Below are 9462 nucleotides of genomic sequence, written 5' to 3'. Positions count from 1 at the left end.
CCCGGTTCCCCCCTCCCCCAAAACTCCCTATCCCATCGCCATCCCCCTGCTTCTGTGAGGGTGTTCGCCCACCCACTGATTTCATCCTCCCCACCCGCTTCAGCCTCTCTGCCCGCGCTCTCATTCTCCTACACTGGGGCATCATCCAGCCTTCCCAGGACCAAGGGCCTCTCCTCCCATAGATGCCCGACAAAGCCATCCTCTGCTACATATGCAGCTGGAGCCATGGGTCCCACCATGTGTACTCCTTGCTTGGTGGTTTAGCTGGGCAGGTGATTGCTGGCACCTGTGACCTGAAAGCAGAAAGGAGACTATTGGGGAGAAAGGATGTAAGAGTGGGGGTTGGGGGCAGTAAAGCAGTAGGCCCATGAAGGATATCAGCAATGGAGAAGAACTACAGAAGCAAGTTATACATGAAAGAGCCATCATTGAATCTAAGGCCTTGCTGGTTAACTTAAAAGGTGATAGACACAGTGTCTGGGGCTAGAGCCCATAGCCCTGCAGTGTCCCAAGCACCCACACTCCCATGGGTTTGATCCCTAGGAGAAGGAAGACAGAACAGAGGACCGAGGGTGGATGGAAATGCACCTAATTCATCTCTGCGTGGTCTTCTAAGATCTAAATGCTTTTGGCCTCTCACAGCCAGGTCTTTATTTAAATGAAGTGTGTGTAAGATATCGAGTGAAGTTCTCTTCATATGCGTATATACTTCCCTCAGCAAACCTCGTGTTGGAAAGTCCAGTCTTATCCACTTGGCTTATAGTACCATCTGTAGCCCAAATCCAGTATCTTTGTATATGTGGACTGCTGGTTTCTATGCCCTCTATTACATGCCGTGATATTTTATCTGTTTGAACTAGAGGACTGCCAATACAGGCTAAAACCCCAACAGTCTTAGTCGCTAGCTACACAATAGTAGTCTCAAACATGATACTCGATAATGGTGACAACCATGATATCAAAGGCTCTTGGCTATTTGGGGCTCACTTCAATCCAGTTCATCCTAAAATGAGATGAAAGACAAAGCTCCTTTGTGGTTCTCCTTAAGGTGTTTTAGACTTAATTTTCTTGTTTTAATTATTCACTTTACACCTGCTCACGCTCCCCTCAACAATCTTTCCCCAACCTCCCCGCCCCTTCTTCTAGGCGTGGGTGGGGTCCCCGCTGGTATTCCCCCCTCCCCTGGGGTTTCCAGTCTCTATGAGGCTAGGCTCTTCCCCTGTGACCGAGGCCAGACAGAGCAGTACAGCTAGTAGAACATATACTGGGTACAGGCAACAGCTTTTGGGGTGTCCCCCGTTCCGGTTGTTCGGGAAGAACAACCTCATGAAGAACAAGCTGCACGTCTGTTTCGTGTGTGCGGGGAGGCCTAGGTCCAGCCCGTGTATATTCTTTGGTTGGTGGTTCAGACTCTGAGAGCCCCAAGGGTCCAGGGTAGTTGACTCTGTTGGTCTTCCTGTGGTTTATGATACTTTTTGTCAGGATTGAAGGATTGGTTTATCCTTAATGCCTGACTCCCCTCTTAATGAATTCTCTTACATTTAAGAATAGCATTGTCAAAAAGAAGAATAGCATTGTGTATAAAACCCTAAAACATGTTTAAAGATGTTTTCTATAATTACTTTTTGAAAATATCCTACACATATGCAGTGTATCTTCAAAACATCCACGCTTAATGCTTCCTGCTACTTTCCTGGGAGCCGCTCCCACAGGCACATATATCCCCTACCACCTGCGTGTCCTCTTCTGGTTTTCTTTAAAATGTACTATACTGGTACTGTTAATATTGCCCAGATGCACAAGGCTATGCGACAAGCTACTTGAACCTGGGCAATCTACTCTAAAGCACAGGCCTGAAGAACAATGACTCCCTCTCCTAACATCCCTCAACTACCTCCTGAGCCTCATCTGCAGTCCAAGCAAGAAATGTGACTGCCTTGATCTTGGGTAGATTTTTTTCTTTAACTAAGTATTTCACTCCTTTACATTTCAAATGATATCCCCCCATTCCCTGGTTTGCCTCCACAGAACCCCCCTTTCCATCCCATCTCTCCTCTCCCCTTTGCTTTTATGAGGATGCTCCTCCACCCACTCACTCACTCCCACCTCACCGCTCACCCTACTCTGGACCATCAATCCTCCGAGGACCAAGGGCCTCCCCTCTCATTGATGCCAGGTAAGTCCATCCTCGGCTACATATGGAGCTAGAGCCATGGTTCCCCTGTGTAGACTCTTCGGTTGGTGGGTTAGTTCCTGGGAGCTCTTGGGGGGCAGGGGTTCTGGTTAGTTGATATTGTTCTTCCTATGGGTTTGCAAAGCCCTTTGGCTCCTTCAGTCCTTCCCCTAGCTCTTCCAATGGGGTCCCCAGGCTCAGTGCAATGGTTGGCTGTGAGTATCTGCATCTGTCTTAGTCAGGTGCTGTCAGAACCTCTCAGGGGACAGCCATACCAGCAAGTGCTTCTTGGCATCAGCAATAGTGTCTGGGTTTGTTGTCTACAGATGGGTTGGATCGCTAGGTAAGGCAGTCTCTGGGTGGCCTTTCCTTCAGTCTCTGCTCCATTGTTTGTCCCTGCCTTTCATTTAGGCAGGAACAATTCTGGGTTAAAATGATTGAGATGTCCGGGTGGCCTCATCCTTCAACTGGTGGCTATGCCTAAGGGCTTGAGGTGGTCTCTAGAGGTTCTATTTGCCCTTTGTTGAGTATTTCAGCTAAAGTCATCCACGTTGGGCCCTAGGAACCTCTCGGTTCCCAGGCATCTGGGACTTTCTAGGGGTTACCCAAAGTTTCCCATCCCCCACTGCTACATATTTCTATTCAGTTTCCTGACCCTCTGTATTTCTCTCCTGTCCCTTCCTATACCTGATCACGGCCCCCTTTTTTGTCCTCCCCCTGCTCTCTCTCTCTTGCTGAGACAAAACCCTTAGAGGACACATGATGTTTGCAGAGAGTATAAATACAACTGAATGACAGTGATGGAGGCAGAGCTAGGCTCGTTCATAGAACTGGCTGTACAAAGCTTGTTCGTCTCCAGTCTTAGCTGATCTTCACTTCCCTGAGGAGGCACAGCTGAGAACTGCTCCTGGCATTCCTGTTTCTCCTGCTGTTGACTCCTGTGGAGGCCAAGGCCTGGCTGTCTGTTAGGTAGTGCCAGGGCTGCAGGTTCCTGTCTGCTCTCAGAACTCTACTGAACTGAACTGCTAACGGACCTATGAAATGTTTGTGAATGAATCTAGCTGTCCCTGTGAACTGGTGAACTGAACTGTCAATTTCCAGAAAACACAGTTGGTAGTTATTCCAAAGACCCATTTCCACTTTGCCCTCATCCTTTCTTCTTTACTACCTCTGCTGGGTGGTGGGTTAAAAGGGAGGTTAGAATATTTAAGGACCATCATTATAATTACGGTTTGAAAAGAACATACATGGGCCAGTCCGTGGCTCGCAATACATATGTAGCTAGAAGCTGCTTGCCTTATCTGACATCTGTGGGAGGGGATGTGATTGAGGCTTGATGGCCAGAAAAAGGGGAATGCCACAGGGGTGAGGTGGGAGTGCGTGGGTGGGTGCGGAATGGGGTGGGAGGTTTGAGGAGAGATGACCTGGAAGGGGACAACATTTGAAATGTAAATAAATAAAATTATTTAAAAAAATAGGGCTTGAAAAAAATTACAGTTACACATTTCCTCAAGTGGATTTTCTCCTCTGAGATGACTCTAGACTGTGTCCACTTGACACAAAACCATCCCCCAGAACTGGCCCATTGTCAAATCCAGACAAAAACACAACACTGATCAGATGTACAGAACCACTGTGGCTTTTCTAAGCCCACCTCAGTTCTCAAATAAGGACATGGAGACTTAATTTTATCTGCAGTCTTATGGCCTTATGCTAGGCTTGCTCCCCAATTAGCTCCTAACACATCTTAACCCATTTCTACTAACCTATGTTCTGCCATATGATTGGTCCACCTCTCCTCAGTGTCATGTCTGTCTTCCTTCAGGTCACCTGGCTCTTTTGCAGATCTACTCTCTCCCTCTCTCTACCAGACCCCTGCCCATGAGCTCCCGATTTGCTATTGGCCATTCAGATCTTTAGTGACAAGTGTATGCTTTTAAACAGTGCACAAGAGATTATCCCTACAGACATAACATTTTCATTCTTGTTCATTCCCCAAGATCGCACAATAACACCACCACCACAATATAAAACACTTCATTTAAAAACTCCCACAGTCTTTAGATATCCAAACACATAAAGTCCAAAGCTTCCCTAAAATACTCAAAATCTCTCTAAAACTCCAGTCTCTCCACATGTCAAAGTATGTCATGTCCTGTACAGTCACTACAGAGATGAAAACTTCCTTAACCCAGGAGGGAAGAACCAGGACAAAGCCACCATCTTCACAAAGGAGACCAAGCACCAACAATGTAAGGCTTGGGGTCAGATTCCTGGGATTCACTCAGGAGGCACAGAGTTCCTCCAGGGCTCCCCTCAGCACACACAGGTTGCCTCACACTCCCAGGTCAGCTCCATGCCTGTTGCTGTCCTTGGCAGTCACCACATGGCACTGGCTTCTCCAAGATGATGGTTTTTCCCTCATGCAACTGGGCAGCTTTCTCTTCACTGTGACAAGCCTCAACTCTCCACCTGACACTTTCAATACTCAGGTTTCAATAGCTACTGTGGCTACACATTCCAATGGCCCCTTCTGGCCTCTCACAGTTCCAAAGCTCAGCTGCTCTTCAGGACCCTTCATCCCTTCAAAACCCAGTAACATACGGGAGGCTCTTAAGCATGACCAAAACTAGCTGTCAACATGAGGTACAGCCTTGGCCACATCTGGAAAACAACTTCTAAATATTGACCAGAGAAAATACTTCCCCATAAGATTTCAGCTCAGTGTTGTTGGTCTCTTCTTGATCATAGTTAATTCCTCAGCCTCGACAGACCAGAACCCCAGATTCTTAACTGAAAATAACAAGAGCCCAGAGAGATCCTTTAGGGGACACACAAAAATCCCTCAGAAATGTCGTGAGCACGCTGCCATTGTCTACATTCCCCTCCCCATTCTAACTCTTCCAAGATCCTTCACAATGTCATCCGGAACCCTGAACACTCTTTAGCCCAAAGTTCCAAATTCCCTCCATAATCCTCTCAGAAACAGCATGGTGGGGTCCGTCCCAGTGATATCCGACTCTAGGACCTTGGGACCAATTTCTGTCTTGGTCGGGGTTACTACTGCTCTGACAAACGAGGAAAAGCAACTTGTCGAGGAAAGGTTTGTTTGGTTTTCGAAGTGGAAAGTTAAGAGTTCGTTGGAAAGTCGGTTGGATGGTGTCTTGCTGGGACTCCACAGAGAGAAAAGCACCAGAAAACTTCTGAGGACTCAGGCTGACTGCCAGAGTGATTTCAGCTGAGAAAGATTCATGTGCTGAGTCAAGACATGTGGTGAGGCGAGGACCTATGAGTAGAGGTGATGTTTGGAAGGATACAAATGGGACGCGGTGGACAGTGATGGAGGCTGAGCTTGGCTTGCTGGTAGAGCTAGCTATGCAATGCTTGTTGGTCTCATGTCTTCCTGTTCTTCGCTTCACTGAGATAGGCACAGCTGAGAACTTCTCCTGGTGTTCCTGCTGGCCAGATTCCCTCCTGCTGAAGCTTACCAAGGCTGAGGCCCGGCTGTCTCTTCTAGGTAGTGCCAAATGCTCATCCATGTTTGCGAACCTGACTCAACCCAGCTGGACTGCTGATATATCCGCTAAGTGTTTGCAAATGGAATGAGCTGCTTCTGCTGACTCCTATGAACTGAGCTGCAGATTTCCTGACAACATAGAGGAGCTTTGCACCAAAGAACATTTGTAAACAGGTCTACTTCCCCCGTATCCTTTCTTTTCCACTACACCCCTGATGAGTGGTGGAATAAAAGAAAGGTCAAAGCATTTAAGAACCTTCATTGAAAATAAGGTTTGAAAAAATAAAGTTACCGGAATTTTGACTTCTTTATCACACTACATAGCCCAGTATAGTCAGAGCAGGAACACAAACACACTAGGAAGCTTCAGTCACATTTGAATGCAGGGGCTATGAAGGAGTGCTACTCACTGGCTTATTCTCCCTGCTGTGCTTGCTCTGCCTGATCTCTCTCTCTCTCTCTCTCTCTCTCTCTCTCTCTCTTTCTCTCTCTCTCTCTCTTTCTCTTTCTTTTTTTTTTTATTTTGTGCTATTTTTGAGACAGTGTTTCTCTGTATAAGCCCTGGTTGTCCTGGAACTCACTCTGTAGACCAGACTGGCCTCGAACTCAGAAGTCAGCCTGCCTCTTCCTTCGAAGTGCTGGGATTAAAGGCATGAGCCCCTACCGCTGGGCTCTCTGACTGATTTCTTATGGAACCCAGGGCCACCAGGCCAGGTTTGGTAAAACCCACAACAGACTGGGCCCTCCCACATTAATCACTAATTAAGAAAATACCCAATGGGCTGGCTTCACAGCCCTCTCATATGGAGGCATTTCCTCAATTAAGGTTTCCTCCACTGAGATGACTCAAGCTTGTATCAAGGTCACACAAAACTAGGCAGCCCAGAGCTGTCCACTGCTTGGAGCTAGTGTATCCCTGCAGGCAAGGCTTGGGTTTTCAAAAGCCTCATGCCTTTCCCAGCATGCTCTCTGATTCCTGCACTCTGAGTTCTTTCTGCAGCTGTCTCTGCTCTACCATCAGGAAATCCAACAATGTGGGACCTTGAGCCAGATTAAACTCTGTCTTTGCTAAGTTGCTGTGGCTCTGGTATCTTATCATAGCAATAGAAAGTAACTGTTCCACACCATTAAGGGACTCAAAGGGACTCTTTATTTGGATGTAAGAGATGTCCTCTTATGGCCTTGTCAGTCATCAGTGGGAGGAGAGGCTCTTGGTCCTGTGAAGGCTCAATGCCCCAGTGTAGGGGAATGCCAAGGCCAGGAAACGGGAGTAGGTGAGTGGGTGAGCAGGGGGAGGGTGGGAGGGATAGAGCATTTTTGGAAGAGAAACTGGCAAAGGGTATAGATAATATGTGAAATGTAAATGAAGAAAATATCTAATCAAAATAATTGTCATATAAAAATAAAAGATGTAAAGGAAATAATTAATAAAAATATATATTTAGACAGGAAAAAAAGGAAAAATAAAGAGATGTCCTCTTTAGGGAAAGTGCAGGGTCAGGGATAGAGTAGGGTTGTGTATGTCTAAACTTCTATGGATTGAGAGAGAGCCAGAATCAGAAGTATTCAGGCCAAATTTAGGTCACAGAATAAATGAAGAGAGGAAAGAGATGCCTCAAGACAGGGATGAGCCAGTTCCACTGGCTGAGCGAGAAACTCACCTACCCATTCCATATAATCTTCCTTTACCCAACTAGGATGAAACTGGATGATGTAAATGACCCCAAAGCATCCTTTACTCCCCAATGCACGCTCTCTCCCCTGCTGTGGGATTCTCTCATCTTTTTTTCTTTACCGAGGTCTCTCAGAGAAACTGGCTGAACTTGGATCAGATTTCTGGGAAGCAAGGAAAACGGACAGCTACTTGGTGTGGTTACACAACATGGTCCCAGACAGCTGATCTTATAAGAGTGTTAAAGTGCCACAAAAAGCTATCGAGGCTTTAAAATTAGCTTAATTGTTTTAAGAAGTTTGTGTCTACAGGAGCCTGATATAGCTGTCTCCTGAGAGGCTCTGACAGCGCCGGACTAATACAGAAGTAGAGGCTCACAGCCATCCATTGGACTGAGCACAGGGTCCCTAGTGAAAGAGCTAGAGAAAGGACCCAAGGAGCTGAAGGGTTTGCAGCCCCATAGGACGAACAACAATATGAACTAACTCGTACCCTCAGAGCTCCCAGGGACTAAACCACCAACCAAGGACTGCACATGGAGGGGTCTGATTGTTCTGGCAGCATGTGTATAGTAGAGGATGGCCTAATCGGTCATCAATGGGAGGAGAGGCCCTTGGTACTGTGAAGGTTCTATGCCCCAGTGTAGGGGAATGCCAGGGCTAGTAAGAAGGAGGGGGTGGGATGGTGAGCAGGGGAGAGGGTTGGGAACAGTGATTTTTTTTCATTTTTTTCTGAGCAGAAACCAGGAAAGGAGATATCATATGAACATATCTAATAAAAACATATCTAATAAAAAAAGAAAAGTTTGTGTCTAAGGGACTGACATTCCAGCCAACATGCATGGCACAGATCCGTCTGGTCTTGGTGTACAAACTGCCTGACTGGGACCACATGGTTCCAAGATACTGTTCTCCTTCAAGTTCTCCATTTGTTCCCAGATCAACAGCTCCAGTTGTGGGCAGGAGGCACACCTCCCCATCCCATTCCTGCCCAATCCTACCTGTTCTTTCCCAGTAAGGGGCTATGCCTTATGAGGTAAAGGCATATCACAAGAAGAGCCCAACGACATCCCTTGGCACCCACAGTTAAAATCTGTGTGGCAAGATGGACTCATCTTTCTTGAAATGTGGCCATAAAATTCCTTCCTGCTTCTTGGATTTATTATTGTTGCCCAAATGTGTGGGATACCCAGGTACTATCTCCTCCTAAATCCAAGTTACCTTACCTCAAGTGTCATTCTGAAGGAAAACATTGACTGTCCACCTTTGTCTTCTCAGATATGGGAATTCCACTGGGTTTTGAGTCCTGATGGAGAAGGGGGATCTCTTTTTTTCTGTTGAACCGAGCTCACTATAATCAAAAAGCATCCACGTAGTTTGTCATCATCATGGTAGGTGAGCTCATCAAGATGGGTGCAACTGAGTGGCTTGGCTGGATCTTGGTTGGTGATGTCATCAAGATGGAGACTGCCACATGCAATGGCACCATACTTGTTAATGACATCAGGAAGATGTGACTTCATTGTTCTTTGGATTAATTCGACCCCATGGCATGATCCAAAGAAGTGGCACCTATAAAACATCCCAGTTCCACTGATCCCCTAGGGGATCACCACAGGCCATTTTTGTCACCAAGGAAGGGACACCAGACTTCCATGGTAGCTTGTGTTGTTGTTTGCTTTGAGTTTTATAGGTTTGATTTGTTCGAATTTTGATACATTTTTTCACACGATGTAGCTACCAGGTTTCTAGAGAGATTTTCCCAGAACTAGCCAGGTATCAACTGCAGCTGACACTTTGTAACAGCTAAACTTGGAAAGCTCCTGTGAATTTGTAGTAGGCCATGGATAATATAGGAAGGCACATCCCAAACACAAAACAAAGGATAGATTTCTGGGTGCTAGACCAGCCAGAGACAAGAGGCCTCTTCATCCTACGTGGAACTGAGGCTGAGTGCATTCTATGCTGGCTCCTAAAGCCTGCTCCTTTGCCCTGGCCTCTCCACATCTCCAAGCCTATTTTTCTCTAGAGAAGAACAAGCATTCTTTTCCTCCTTGGGACCATTTTATCATATTGCATGTCCTCTCTGTCTCTCTGTCTC

The sequence above is a fragment of the Mastomys coucha genome, chromosome X, assembly GCF_008632895.1.
Source record: "Mastomys coucha isolate ucsf_1 chromosome X, UCSF_Mcou_1, whole genome shotgun sequence".
Lineage (NCBI taxonomy): Eukaryota > Metazoa > Chordata > Mammalia > Rodentia > Muridae > Mastomys > Mastomys coucha.
The sequence above is the reverse complement of the archived record's forward strand: the minus strand, read 5'-3'. Positions refer to the sequence as shown.